Source organism: Natator depressus, chromosome 9 (genome assembly GCF_965152275.1).
Source record: "Natator depressus isolate rNatDep1 chromosome 9, rNatDep2.hap1, whole genome shotgun sequence".
NCBI lineage: Eukaryota > Metazoa > Chordata > Testudines > Cheloniidae > Natator > Natator depressus.
Window position 1 is genome coordinate 29,626,219 of NC_134242.1, and position 16,326 is coordinate 29,642,544.

Genomic DNA, 16,326 nt, shown 5'->3' on the forward strand with positions numbered 1-16,326 from the left:
CTCTGGGAACCTTCCCCAGCAGCAGGAAGCTCAGCGACTGCTGGCTGGGAGCCCTGCTCTGAAAGTAGCGCTGCTGCCAGAAACCGCATAGAAGTGAGGGTGGCATGGTATGGCCACCCTCACTTGTGTGCCCCCACCAGTAGCAGTGCACATGTGAGGGTGACAATACCATACCATGCCACCCCCACTTCAGCACTGCTGCTGTCGGTGGCGCTGCCTTTATAGCTGGGTGCCTGGCCAGCAGCCACTGCTCTGCGGCTGCCCCAGCTCTGACAGCAGCACTGCCACCAGCTGCAGATCAGAAGTAAGGGGGAAATACCATGACCCCCCTACAACAGCCTTGCAAATCTTCCCCATGACCCCCTTTTGGGTCAGGACCCGTGGTTCCATCACCATGACATTTCAGATTTAAATATCTGAAACCATGAAATTTATTATTTAAAAAATCCTATGACTGTGAAATTGACCAAAATGGACCGTGAATTTGGTAGGGCCCTAATCATAGCTCTGTTGGTTAAAACACTCTCCCTCACACACACACACACACACACACTTTATGTATAACACAGTGCATCCATCAATGTATCTGAACTTTTTGTCTCTCATCTATGGTATGTATTAGTTCCCAGAACTTAAACAACGGGAAATGCACTGAATGCTTATGTTTTCAAGACAGAATTATGGAAGGCTCTTCCTGATAGTAGTATCTGGCTTCCATATCTTTATTTGTTTAAAAAGGAAATTACTCTAAAGTTATTTTAGTTTCTGTTTAGTTTTACACAAGGGACACTGGCTATGTACCTTGTAGTTGCATTAAATTATTCTCACATTCCTAAATGGACTCTGCGGGTGACTACTGCTCCTTGCTTGTACCAACAAATGATCCTTGGAAATTGTGTTTCACTGTACTTTCAAATTAGCAAATATAGTGGAAATTCCATCTGCAGTATTGATTCCTGAATTTCTTTCTTCCATCATAGGATTTGCTCATGAGCTGCTGGCACAGCTATATGTAAAGAAAGAAAAAAACGAGGTGAATGATTACAATGATTATTATTTTGTTACTGCCATTTGATGCTTATCTCAGACATGAAGAATTACATTGACTTTGCAAACAGATATAAGAAAAACATTGCATCAAATTTTGCACCAAGCAGCCTTGATAATTGTCCTTCTAAATGTCAACTGTACACAAGAATGAGGAAGTCAGCATGGGAAAAAATATCTGAATCCTTAGCATACATGACATAAAGCCTTCACCCATTTATAGACAGAACTCAAACTGAAACTTTTGAAACATTTGGATAAGTTTCTTTCCCCCTGGGTTTAATCTAGAATAGTGGTTTTCAGCCTTAGTCCATGGACCGTTAGGGAGTCCACAGACTATGGCCAAGATTTCCAAAGGGGTCCATGCCTCCATTAAAATATTTTTAGGGGTCTGCAAATGAAAAAATGATTGAAAACCACTGATCCAGAACCAGATGTGCCAAGGTGCTACATGAAAGGCTGGCTGTTCTACATTGCCAGTGGTTCTGTGCATAAACATTGAGGTTACTGGATACTTCTCCAAAGTTAATCAGTTCTTTGAAACTTTTGCCTGTTTCTACACTAGATTCTTTTTTTCTGAAAGATTTCTACTAGTGCAGCAGCTGCTGATATTTTATCTATGGTGTCATCTAAGCCTGCTCAAATCAGGTCTCAGAACTTGGTTAATACACTAGTGGCCAGTCAGGTCTTGTCTATGCTGGCATTCCTGTCATTGCTATCAAGTATCAGAGGGGTAGCAGTGTTAGTCTGTATCCACAAAAACGAGGAGTCTGGTGGCACCTTAAAGACTAACTTACCATGGAAAACGATCCCCGACTCTCACAGGCCTTGGGAGATAGGCCAATCCTAGCTTGCAGACAGCCCCCTAACCTGAAGCAAATACCAGCAACTACACACCACACCACAAAAACACTAACCCAGGAACAAATCCCTGCAACAACCCCGTTGCCTTCTCTGTCCCCATATCTACTCTAGTGACACAATCATAGGACCCACCCACACCAGGCACACCATCAGGGGCTCATTCACCTGCACATCTACCCATGTGATATATGTCATCATGTGCCAGCAATGCCCCTCTGCCATGTACATTGGCCAAACCGGACAGTCTCTACGTAAAAGGATAAATGGACACAAATCAGACATCAGGAATGGTAACATACAAAAACCAGTAGGAGAACACTTCAGTCTCCCTGGACACTCAATAATAGATTTAAAAGTGGCCATTCTTCAACAAAAAAACTTCAAAAACAGACTTCAAAGAGAAACTGCTGAGCTACAATTAATTTGTAAACTTAACACCATCAATTTGGGCTTGAACAGGGCCTGGGAGTGGTTGGCTCACTACAAAACCGATTTTCCCTCTCTTGGTACTGACACAGCCTCATCAATTATTGGGAGTGGACCACATCCACCCTGACCTAATTGGCCTTCAACATTGGTTCTCCACTTGTAAGTTAACTCTCTTTTCTTCATGTGCCAATATATATTTATGCCTGTTTCTGTAATTTTCACTCTATGCATCTGAAGAACTAGGCTTTTTACCCACAAAAGTTTTAAAGTGCCACCAGACTCCTTGTTGTTTTTGTCATTGCTATGCCTAGCGGAGCTCCACAAGTGTTAGGAATTATAGGGAGTTTTTCAGAAATAAGGCTAGTATAGACAAGGCCTTTGAGATTAGTGGTTGTGATCTAGAAATGATCTCAAATTTCATGATAAAAATAAACAAAAAGTGTAGATGTGACCTGACTTTAGATTATATAATTTTAAGGAAACAGCACTTTGTGAATGCATAAGCATAATTTCTTTCATAGTAAAGTCCTGAAGCCCAATTCTCTCCCACTGGATATGACCAACTCCTGTTTAAGTCAAACTGAAGCCTTATATTTTCATTGCAATGTGGACTATTTTACTTGTGATCAAGAAGAGTTACCCTGTGATCACTGGAAGAGGTGGTTATTGAGGAGAGGAGAGGGGTTTTGTGTTTCTTTGGGCCCCAAAAAAAGGGGAGGAGTGGAGAGTAATGATGGGGAGTGACTGCAGAGCCAAGGGGTAATTGTGCTGATAAGAAAAGAGACAGGGCATGGAAATAGGGGTGCTTAAAAGTAGTTGTGAGGGACCAATTTGAAGTTGCCCTTGGTTCCCATGAATGCATTGTTATAGCTGCAGGGAGAGCATATTTCAAAACCCCATTTCAGGGGGGTCTATCCATACCATTCAAGATATTGCCTGGACTGCTCTAGGGAAAGTAAAATCTGCTCAGCACTAAGAGAGCTGACTATAAATGTGGCAGAGAGGCACAATGATTTCTAGTAACTAAAGTTTACAGGGCTCATGGACAAATATGTGCTCAGTGGAATGAAGAGTATTATGAACCTTACATACAGTACAAATTTATTTAGGGATGCCATAGTATTATGAAAACAGTGCCAGTAAATTTAAGCTATACTGCTCCATTAGATTTTGTCTGCTTTATGGGACATTATATTTTTTTAAAAGAAGTAGTTTTAATGGAAAATGAAGGTAAACTAAAAGCATCTGAACAGCACTGACACTATGTATTTAATTGTTGCATGACATGTTTGATTATTTTCATGATGCACTTAGTACTGTAGATCATTCAAGAGTAAAAAAAAAAAAATTGAACTCCCTTGCATGGAAAAGATGTGGAGGTCGGGGGGTGGGGGCGGGAGGTAGTCACAGCTTTCACCCACAAATTTAACTCATGTGCAAAATACACCACATGTGAGTCTTAGCTGTTAAATTTAAATAATTATTTCATCAAAACCTTTTTTGGTGTGAGTCTTTATCTAAATTAGTCAGAGCTTTTGGGGTTCCCCTGTCTCAAATACTAGGTTTCTGAGTTCAATGGCAACCCAAAAGGTATTACTTGTGTTTTGTTGTGTACTTGAGCTCTGAATGGTTGGCTTTTAATGATTATTTTAAGCATCAGTGCAGAATACAGAGGCCATCTTATTGTCTCAGTTGTGTGAGTTAGTGCTACTCCGAAATAATATGTATCGAAGACCTAGATTAGTCTCAAAGACCGTAAAATGATCCTGCTGTACTGCACTGTGTTATGCTGCCGTGCATTTCCTTGGCTATGGTTTTGTTCTTTTCAGGGTCTTCAATTGCATCCATCATCCATGACATCTGAGTGCCACCAGACTCTGATCCTGCAAGCTGACCCTCACAGTCCAAGTGGTACAGCAGTATAATGCAGGATTGAAGCCTTAGGGCCTGATTCAAAGCCCATTGAAGTCAATGGAAGTCTTTCCTTTAACTTTTAATGGGCTTTAAAACAGGCCATTTGTGTTCTTTGGATAGACATATATCTAAAATAATATCAGCAATATAGCTCTCTGGAATAGAATGCTCATGTCTTTGAAGTTTTGTGCCATGCTATTTGTACTCTACATACAAAATGAGTGGCACTCAGGAGGTTAAACAAACAGAGCTGTATTAGAAAAATCAAAACTAACCCACAAGGAAGCAGTAAGGATCAGATGCTGTAATCAGAAAAGGAGTACTTGTGGTACCTTAGAGACTAACACATTTATTTGAGCTTAAGCTTTCGTGAGCTACAGCTCACTTCATCAGATGCATGCAGTAGAAAATACAGTGGGGAGATTTTACATACACAGAGAACATGAAACAATGGGTGTTACCATACACACTGTAACGAGAGCGTGTATGGTGACAGGTAACGTGAGCTATTACCAGCAGGACATGGGGGGGGGGGGGGAACAAAACCTTTTGTAGTGATAATCAAGGTGGGCCATTTCCAGCAGTTGACAAGAACGTGTGAGGAACAGTGGGGGGGAGGGGAGGGAATAAACATGGGGAAATAGTTTTACTTTGTGTAATGACACATCCACTCCCAGTTTTTATTCAAGCCTAAGTTAATTGTGTCCAGTTTGCAAATTAATTCCAATTCAGCAGTCTCTCGTTGGAGTCTGTTTTTGAAGTTTTTTTGTTGAAGAATGGCCACTTTTAGGTCTGTAATTGAGTGACCAAAGAGATTGAAGTGTTCTCCGACTGGTTTTTGAATGTTATAATTCTTGATGTCTGATTTGTGTCCATTTACTCTTTTACGTAGAGACTGTCCGGTTTGGCCAATGTACATGGCAGAGGGGCATTGCTGGCACATGCTGGCATATGTCACATTGGTAGATGTGCAGGTGAACGAGCCTCTGATAGTATGGCTATCGGTATAGGGTGGTGTTTATGTGACCATAGCTTATTAGCACCGTAGTGTCCAGGAAGTGGATCTCTTGTGTGGACTGGTCCAGGCTGAGGTTGATGGTGGGGTGGAAATTGTTGAAATCATGGTGGAATTCCTCAAGGGCTTCTTTTCCATCGGTCCAGATGATGACGATGTCATCAATGTAGTGCAAGTAGAGTAGGGGCATTAGGGGATGAGAGCTGAGGAAGCATTGTTCTAAGTCAACCATAACAATGTTGGCACACTGTGGGGCCATGCGGGTACCCATAGCAGTGCCGCTGATTTGAAGGTATACATTGTTCCCAAATGTGAAATAGTTATGGGTGAGGACAAAGTCACAAAGTTCAGTCACCAGGTTTGCCATGACATTATTGGGGATACTGTTCCTGACATCTTGTAGTCCATCTTTGTAAGGAATGTTGGTGTAGAGGGCTTCTACATCCATAGTGGCCAGGGGTGTTTTCAGGAAGATCACCGATGGATTGTCGTTTCCTCAGGAAGTCAGTGGTGTCTCAAAGATAGCTGGGAGTGCTGGTAACTTAGGGCCTGAGGAGGGAGTCTACATAGCCAGACAATCCTTCTGTCAGGGTGCCAATGCCTGAGATGATGGGGCGTCCAGGATTTCCAGGTTTATGGATCTTGGGTAGCAGATAGAATACCCCTGGTTGGGGCTCCAGGGGTGTGTCTGTGTGGATTTGTTCTTGTGCTTTTTCAGGGAGTTTCTTGAGCAGATGGTGTAGTTTCTTTTGGTAACCCTCAGTGGGATCAGAGGATAATGGCTTGTAGAATGTGGTGTTGGAGAGGTGCCTAGCAGCCTCTTGTTCATATTCCGACCTAGTCATGATGACGACAGCACCTCCTTTGTCAGCCTTTTTGATTATGATGTCAGAGTTGTTTCTGAGGCTGTGGATGGTATTGTGTTCTGCATGGATGAGGTTATGGGGCAAGTGATGCTGCTTTTCCACAATTTCAGCCCGTGCACGTCGGCGGAAGCACTCTATGTAGAAGTCCAGTCTGTTGTTTCGACCTTCAGGAGGAGTCCACCCAGAATCCTTCTTTTTGTAGTGTTGGTAGTCCACACAAGAGATCCACTTCCTGGACACTACGGTGCTAATAAGCGATGGTCACATAAACACCACCCTATACCTACTAATCGCTATGCTTACCTACATGCCTCCAGCTTTCATCCCGACCACATCACACGATCTGTTGTCTACAGCCAAGCTCTACGATACAATCGCATTTGCTCCAACCCCTCAGACAGAGACAAACACCTACTAGATCTCTATCAAGCGTTCTTATAACTACAATACCCACCTGCTGAAGTGAAGAAACAGATTGACAGAGCCAGAAGAGTACCCAGAAGTTACCTACTACAGGACAGGCCCAATAAAGAAAATAACAGAACGCCACTAGCCATCACCTTCAGCCCCCAACTAAAACCTCTCCAATGCATCATCAAGGATCTACAACCTATCCTGAAGGATGACCCATCACTCTCACAGATCTTGGGAGACAAGTCAGTCCTTGCTTACAGCCAGGCCCCCAACCTGAAGCAAATACTCACCAGCAACCACACACCACACAACAAAAACACTAACCCAGGAACCTGTCCTTGCAACAAAGCCCGTTGCCAACTGTGTCCACATATCTGTTCAGGGGCCACCATCATAGGTCCTAATCACATCAGCCACACTATCAGAGGCTCGTTCACCTGCACATCTACCAATGGGATACATGCCAGCATGTGCCAGCAATGCCCCTCTGCCATGTACATTGGCCAAACCGGACAGTCTCTATGCAAAAGAATAAATGGACACAAATCAGACATCAAGAATTATAACATTCAAAAACCAGTCGGAGAACACTTCAATCTCTTTGGTCACTCAATTACAAACCTAAAAGTGGCAATTCTTCAACAAAAAAACTTCAAAAACAGACTCCAACGAGAGACTGCTGAATTGGAATTAATTTGCAAACTGGACACAATTAACTTAGGCTTGAATAAAGACTGGGAGTGGATGTGTCATTACACAAAGTAAAACTATTTCCCCATGTTTATTTCCCACCCCCCTACTGTTCCTCACTCGTTCTTGTCAACAGCTGGAAATGGCCCACCTTGATTATCACTACAAAATGTTCCCCCCCTGCCCCTACTGGTAATAGCTCACCTTACCTGATCACTCTCGTTACAGTGTGTATGGTAACACCCATTGTTTCATGTTCTCTGTGTATGTAAAATCTCCCTACTGTATTTTCTACTGCATGCATCCGATGAAGTGAGCTGTAGCTCACGAAAGCTTATGCTCAAATAAATTTGTTAGTCTCTAAGGTGCCACAAGTACTCCTTTTTTTTTTGCGGATACAGACTAACACAGCTGCTACTCTGAAACATGTTGTAATCAGTTTTGCATAATAGATTATTATATTACACCAGTATAAAAGTTAATAATTTTATCATACCAATGTATACACAGAACCACATGCTAGTACACTTATCTTTCGAGAGCACAAAGCTCATGTTTTAGAGGCACCCATAAAATCTGGTATCGCCCTAAAACAAAGGTTACCATTCTGAAATAAAGATAGCTTAATTTTCATGAATACACATGGAAATAGTTAGATCCGGTTTAAAAAAAAGTTTTGTTAAAAATTTCAAAATTGGTACATGGTCTTCATTTTATGAGGTCCAAACAGACCCCTACATATATTTTTTTCCCCCAAAAAAAGTTTCTTGAAAAAAAATTTCAAAAAAATTCCTTATGCTTTCAAGAAAAGAAAATATGATTTTAGACAAAATACTAGCAAAGAAAAGTAGGATTCTGAAAGAAAAAGGCTTAAGGGCAACAGAAAGGCAGAAAAACTGAAAACTTGAAAACAACAACTAAGCTAAATTGTTTGCTTCAATTTCATAGAGAAACTGAAAAAAATTCAAAGTGAAAAATTGTGAAAAAGTTCTTTTTTTTTCTTTAAAAAAACAAAAACGGTAAGTGCAAAACAATTTGACCAGCACAAGAATTACTGTTGATAGTAGCTGGTATTGGTCTTGCATTTAAAAAAAAAAATCGCTAAAGTATTCTACATTCCCAAAACTGTAGCGCATGTTATAGCATTTGGGACCAGTACTGTAAAATGCTGAAGTGGCTATGCTACTAGAGGTCTATTTTAAGTGACAGAAGACAACCAGTGACATGGATTAGGTTATATAGAGATGGAGGCATTTGAAACTCATAGATACAATGGATGGATAGACTTGTTGCAAGAGTGACTAGTTATTATCAGTGTAAACATGTAATAGAGACAGCATGAAATATAGTGTCAAAAAGAGAGAAAAAGAGTGCTGGGGGCTTGAAGTTTTGCTGCTCCTGAATGAAGAAAAAGATCCCTGCAAGAGTGAGCAATGAAGCAAGAAAGAACAAAAGTAAAGTCTCCACTGGAAAGCAGAGCATGTCTCCCCTTTGTAACATGCTGCATCAGCTCTGCCTCACATAATGGCAGCTCACCCTGCAGACAGACAGACTCTTTGGAAATATAATGGTGCAGTAAGCAGAAAAACAAAGTCATAACGTCAGCTACATACCTACAAGTACCACATTCTGTGTGCCATATTTAAATGGGGTTACATAGCTCCCATGTGAACTCTATCACTGCAGTCAGGGAGTGTGTCTTCAGCAACAGAACTTCCCCCCTTCCTCTGTTATGTGTCACATCATGTCATGTGAGAATGAACAATCTTTTACTGGTAATTCGTGCAGTTTCCAACACAATGGGATCTCAGTCTTGGTCTGGGCTCCTGGGTGAAACAAATAAATAAATAATAAACATGGCATACCAAAAACTCAAGGGCCACATGACAGAATCAGAGCAACGGAACGTACCGTATGTACAGAGTAGCATATATTTGGAAAATCCCAAGGAAGTTGGGCCAGAGTCTCCATTCCTCTGGAGCAATGATTGCCACAGGAACAGAAAGAAGCCGCTCCCAGCAGCATCCTCGTCATACTTCCTTAGTCCCCTATCTGAGGGCTGTGAAGGAGGAAGTACTGTGAAGTTATTCCCACAGCTCTACACCACGCAGCATCCCCCTTACACCAGGGGTATTTCCCAGGGGATATTTCAGTAGGTTTTCCAGTTTCTTTATGCCACCAGTGTAATGTAAAGGGGCAGGAGTATCTGACTTGATGTGTATTGCACTGAGATATGTCATAGGCTATAAGCGTTGTTGGGGTGCTCTTCCTCAGAAAGAGAAAAAGCATCACTGCAGCTACTTTTACTGTTACTTCCTAAGTGTCAGGGTGGTTTAGCACTGGAATAAATTTCCGAGGGAGGTTGTGGAATCTCCATTAGTGGAGATTTTTAAGAGCAAGTTAGACAAACACCTGTCAGGCATGATCTAGATAATACTTAGTCCTGCCTTGAGTGCAGGGGACTGGACTAGAAGACCTCTGGAGATCCCTTCCAGTCCTATGATTCTATCTTACCTAGGAGGTTTTCTCATTTTGATGGTCATAAGGGTAGGAGCAGCTTTCCTGGCAACGTCTCTCTGTTGCTTTCTAATTACATCATACCTGATTATAAATGGACATGTTTTAATGGATAATGGATGGACTGGGGGGTGAGGGGGAGGGGGAGGAATTTTTACATTAGCTGAGCATGTGAATAATGTGGTTATGGCTGAGGTCTCAAGCACATAGTGTTTTCTTTACAGTCATATTGAAACTGGCATATTGCATATTAGATTTGCATTTTATTCCATTTGTCTTAAATAAATTATATTTTAATTAGAGTAGGTTCTGGAAATGTAATAATAGCCTGGATCTTTTTTTAATCTAATAGAATGATTTAAAAATAACTAAATCAGAGGAAAAACAGTAACCTATTATTTGGCAGTTCAGTATGACTGCAAAGAGAATACTGTGCTACTGTATCCTCCTTACATACTCCAGCCCTGTGTTTCTTTCCTTGTGGCTGCCATTTCATCTTCATCAAAACATTGAACTGCCAGTTTGGGAGGTGGGTCATACGTTTTATGATTTGGATGGACTCATTATTAACACTGGGCACTAAGATTCTACCAGAAAAAGTACTGTTTTTGTCAACATTTGTCAAGACACAAACACTCCTTTACAGGAATTTAAGACCAAAAAAACATGTATTATACTAAATGAGTTAACTAAGCTTTATCACACATTCATGACAAAATTGTAGGGTTAGGTTTCAGTTGTCAGGAACTCATATGGGACGGGAAGGGAATTTCACAAGAGATTAAAACCATAAAGGCACTAAAGATACTATAGATTTTGAAACACATACATAGGATGGCAGGTTTATGATGGGCTTCAGAACAGATCAAAACAATGACTCATCAAATTCTGGACTTCCTGCAGAAGAAAGAAAAAGTTGCACTTCAGAAAGGCGCACCGTGCCACCGGGGCTGTGTTGTACTAAGGAAATCAAGTACAAGCCATTCATTACTGCTTTTTTTTTTTTTTTTTTTTTTAAACAGCCAGAATTTCAGTGCTGAAATTTAGACTAACACTCAGATTCTTCAGTCACGTAGGTGGATAGTCCCATTGCCATGAGGAGTTTCTGGAGTAGGCCCCAATCTAACACAATATCATCCTGGAGAAAATAAGGTGAATGAAGCCCATCCCCACTTTAAAGTACCCAGTGTGTTTTTGAAATGTCTCACTTCTTGCTATCCCTCCTTGGCAAGTCTTCCTTTGCAACCATAAGTATGGATCCACATAAAGCTACAGGTAAACCTCTTACGGCTTCCTGCTCCAGGAAAGAAGTCCTGGATTTCCTCAGCCTCTCAGGAGAAGGAATGGTGCAAGCCCAGCTTCAGACTAATTGCAGAAATAAAGGTGTTTATTCAGATATTGCAGAGGGAATGCAGAAGCTGAAGCATGACTCTGACAAGTAGCAATGCCAGCCAAGGGGAAGGAACTGCAGCAGTCGTACCAAAAGGCAAGGGAGGCCTACAGAAAATCTGGAGGCCCCTCATAGCTGCTGCATCTTTGTGGAACTGGATGCCGTACTAGGTAGTGACCCCACAACCATTCTGTGAGTAATTGTGGACACCTCATGTAACCCAGAGGAAGGAACCCCAGAAATGCACATTGACAAAAAGCTCATGGGGAAGGCGACATGGAGGATGCAGACCCTGCAGAGATCCAGGAGTTCATCAAAAGCCAGCCAAACCTGCCACAGATGAACCCAGAGGAGGAACCCACTGAGGAAGAAGGGCGATCAGATATGTGTATTAATGCTTTTTTAATTTTTTTATGGGCCTTGAAACTTCTCCCTCCCTGTCCCTCTTCCACATTTCTCAGAATGGTGCCTGAATGCACATGGGCAGGGAATAAAGGAATTGCCTTTTGAAGTAGCTGATTTATTTGAACAAGGTGCACTGGCAGTCTTAGGCAAAGAAGAAGAGAGAGAATATTATAAGCAACACGAAAACCTTCCCAAATGCATGCTTTTCCCATTGAGGGCAGATAGAATTTCTAGCAACATCAAGAGATGCACTAGAAACAGAAAAAGAAACACAGTGAAACCAAAAGTTAGCATTCAGATAAAATACATAGAAAAATTAAAATAATCATTGCAAGCAATCCAGTAAGTGGTCATTCAGTCTTTGTTATTATATTATGGCTCAAATTGTAATGTAAACAACATGTATTATATAAACACCCAAAAATGCAGTGCTTTGATTTTTCCAGTCCCAGAGCCCAAGTCCAAACCAAATAACTTACATGCTATGCTTGGATTCAGGGGTAGAAAGAGACAGAGATGGTCTGTTGCTGGCTCAGGGGGCTTGGCTTTGAATTAGCTTGCAAAGCTTGGCAGTGGCGAGCAGCCTCCTTCTCTTTCAGAGTTGATCTTGGCACAACGCTCCCATTTGTCATCTGCCACGATCTTGATAAGATCTGTCAGCAGACCTTTCTTTAATTTTTCTTTAATTTCTTTAATTTTTGCCTGAACATTTCTCAGAAGGACTGTTTTGTTTCTTCCGCCATGGCAGGAAACTTTCCCACACCACTCCACAACGAGGTCCGACAGTACTATCACTGTGAAGAGAGTTGCCACATACAGGGAAATGCGGCCTCCAGCCGCATGGAACAGTTACTTTCTCTGGGCCTTTGCCACCCTTATGAATCACCACTGATGTAATAAGTTAGTGCAGGAAACATTGCTAATCATTCCACTTATCTGGGACACAGGGAAAACCACCACCCATTCCTCATGGCTACAGGTTTTGAAAAATGACCCGTATCTATTAACCAGGCTAAGAGCAACTGAACTGTCCAAAAGCAAGCTGCCCTGAAGCAAGTCTAACCCAGTTCATACTTTTATGACTATCCTTATAGTATATTTTTAGGGACTTTTCTCACTTATCTTTTCCTGTCCACCTTTAAATCTAACAATGCCCATCTTATTGTTTGTCAGTGGCCTCAGCTTGGGTAGGCCAACTCATATGCAACTGCTGAAAGACTCACCTTGATCAAGAGGAAGAAGAAACAGACAAGAATATTTTCTCAGCTCTCCTCAGGAGCTCAGAGTCCAGGGCCCATGAAACAAGGGAGTAAGGGCTGAAGGAGAGGTAAAAGGACCAGAAGGTGCATAGGAAAAGCCACCAAGACATTATACAGCTCCTGAGCTGGCAAACATAGATGCAAAACATTGCACCCCGGCAGCCATTGCACTACATGGACAATTCTGTGTTTCTGTGGCTTGGCCCATTCACACTCCAGCCCTCACCCCGCCACATCACCAGAAGAGCGTGCCATTCGATCCCTGCCAATCCCATGGGAAACAAGGAGAATAGCTCTGACTATACTTACACTGAGCTGTGAGTCATGCAGGAACAGTCAACACCTTGTACCTTCTTAATTGGCTTTAAACGTTTTGTAGAAATATTTTTGTTGCTCTTACTCCTCAGTAAAGATTTGTTTTGTGAAAATCAAGATTTATTTATTTTGTCTTGCAAGAAAGCCATGTGACGTCCTATGACGGGGTGTACAAACCCTGCCCTGAACATGTAAGGGTTAAGGAGCTGCTCTGGGCTCAAGCAGTTCCACCCTGCCACAACTGCAAGACATATCAGGCCTGGAGAAAGGACCTTAAACAGGAGAAGCCCAGTTCAGTTAGCAGCAACCCTGCGTGGGGAATAGACCTCATTTCTGGTGGAGGAATGTGGTTCAGGACAGGGACTGGTTGCCTGACCACAGCCAGTCTGAGACCCCAAAGAGGAAGGTGGACAGGACTCTGATCAATTACCTTGGAACCCTTTCTACTGATTTGACAAAGGGCATTGAATGAGACTACAGCCTCCTTCAAGGGACTGCTGTTTCGTTTTGTTTTCCCCCTCCTTTCTGGAGGACCTTTAATAACCTCACAAGGAGTAAACTCATGAGACATCCGTGCTTTGACCTGTACTACTGACCTTCCGTGAGTACAGGGTTGTACTTGTCTCACCCTAAGGTGGGGTGAGTAGAAGGCTGGGTCCATGATACGTCACTAGATTAATAAAATAAATGAACAATTCATTCATACCAAGCCACCTGCAGTTTAATCATGAAGTGACACAAATGAACACAGAGCAGTACATTGACTATTGTATACTGTCACGGTGGGCTCTCAAGATCTCCTACAGCTGTACAGTGCCTGAGCTTCCTTTTATAACTGTTCATGTGTTTGTTTGTTCATAATCAAAAACCAGACTTTCCACTTCCCCCCTCCATCCCGGCAGTAATGTGTTTTGCATATTTGCAAAACAAAGGGAGAAACAACATGCAGAAATAACAGTAGAAATGTCTGGCTCACTGAGATCCAGCCTAGTCATGAGATATCTCCAGCATCATTTCAATCTACCAAATGCACCTTCAACAGTCATCCTGCACCTGGTTAGGTGATAGTTAAATCTCCCCTTGCTACATATCTGGTGTATGGCTTCATGAATCAGAGAAGCAAAGGGTAGGCTGACTCCCCAAGAATCATAATTGGCATTGCATTCTCACTAACATGAATGTACCAGTCAGGAAAAATGTCCCAGCATGAAGCTTTTCAAGAAGTCCTGTTTTCCTAAAAATACAAGCATCATACACCTTCCCATATTCATCCCATCCGTCACCCCACCCCGTGAGGGAAACCCATTTCATTGAATCCATCAACTTGTTCCTGGCAGTGCCCCAGAGTCACAATCTTGTGCAGCAGGATAGGCTTAATGGCCTTGCGCTCCTGTATGATAACCACCTGCACTGTAGATTATCCAACACCAAACTAATTGCCCACTGACTAATAGAAATCTGGGAGTGTAGGCTTCCACAGTGTGATTGTCACTTGTTTCTCCACTCTCAAAGCACCTCTCATTTTGGTGTTTCAGTGCTAGAGGGTAGGGCAAGCTCCACGCACAGATCCCCCATCACTTGGTGCTCATTTCACAGGCCCAGAAACACTGTGGGAACTGGTCAATGAATGCCTGCAGCAGCTGGCAACCATCATTCAGTGTCTGCATCATATTCTCCTCCCCTGTTTCTTCACTGTGGCAGGACCAGGGGCTGTGGTAGTTGGTGAAGTATGGCAAATACAGAAGTTCTGTCCTGTCTCTAACACAGACACAAGCACTCTGTTGATCTGCTTCACATCCATGCTTCTGTCGATGAGACGACAGAGAGATTGAAAACCAGTATCAGGAACTGTGGGAATTTAAAAAAAAAAAAAAACATGTGAAAGGAAAAGATCATGGGATGGAAGAGAGGGAATTGTGGAAAACTGACCCAGGCTCTCTAAATTCCCCAAAAGGAGTGCTAGTATCCCACAATGCATTTTCAAAATATCCCAGAAGGTAGTGCACTGGACAGTGGTGTGGGATACCCTGCTATGCCCACCCATAATGCAGGATGTCCATTACCAATACAACCTCTTGCTGTGAGGACGTGCTGTACCAGCAAAGGCAGTCAAATGTGCACATGCAATAACAAAATTGCATTGTTCGCTGTTAAATGTCAGCAGAAATGCTACTAGTAAAACTTTCTAGCGTAGCCCTAGATTGTAAACTTCTTGGGGCAGGGACCATCTTTTTGTTCTGCATTTGTACAGTGCCAAGCACAATCGGGTCCTGGTCCATAACTAAGGCTCCGAGGCATTACAACAATTAGTAATTCAAACATAAACAAATGTATAAACAATAAAGCTGCCTATTAGGCAGGCCAAAAAAATATTCCTATGGGGAATAGCTGTTTTGACCTATCATCCCTTCTCTTCTGTAATAAATAAAATTTTTAGTTAAGGGCTAAAAGATCACAGTAAATACATCTTCATTTTGACCTGAAATCTGACAACTCAGGCTATGGCTAAGTGCATGAAGGAACCAGTTTCATAGGTGAAGTAGTCCAAGCAACTTCCATCTAAGTTATGGAGGTAAATTGATTACATTGATCTAGAAGACAACTAGACCAATTTTCAAACACACAAGTACCCACTGAGGTACTGAGGATCTGGCCCATTATGCGTATTGTTTATTTGGTTTCTGTCTCTCCATTCTTAATAAGCCTTGTTTTAGTGCAACCATTGTGGTTTTATTGTAAAGTTAGGGAATTTCACAGAGACCAACTCAAAAGGTGAACCAGCTTTCACTCTGGAAGAAGAGATGGTGAAGCATGTCTGTGATTCCTAGTCAAAAAGGTATATAGTAAGGAGTCCTTTAAGCGTGATGTGTATTGCTTTCAGTCCTCCACATGCATGGAAATACATAATGATAATGGGTGGAAAGAGAAGGAAACAAATGCACATTCGTCAGCTAAAGCTTATGCATGCCTAATGTTTTTCCCTTCCTAGCTTCCAAATCTCCTACATGCTCACAGCCGTCACTGTGAGAAGCCCCTAACTGGTACCATATTTTCCTTATTATCACGGTGTGTATTAGTCTTTGAGTTCAAATCCTGAACTCTTGCAGGTCTGTCTGTCGGTGGTGGTTCTTCTCCCTTTATAACATTTTCTCAATATACCCAGCACATTTTTATCTGCTGAGCCTATTGTGAAATACATGA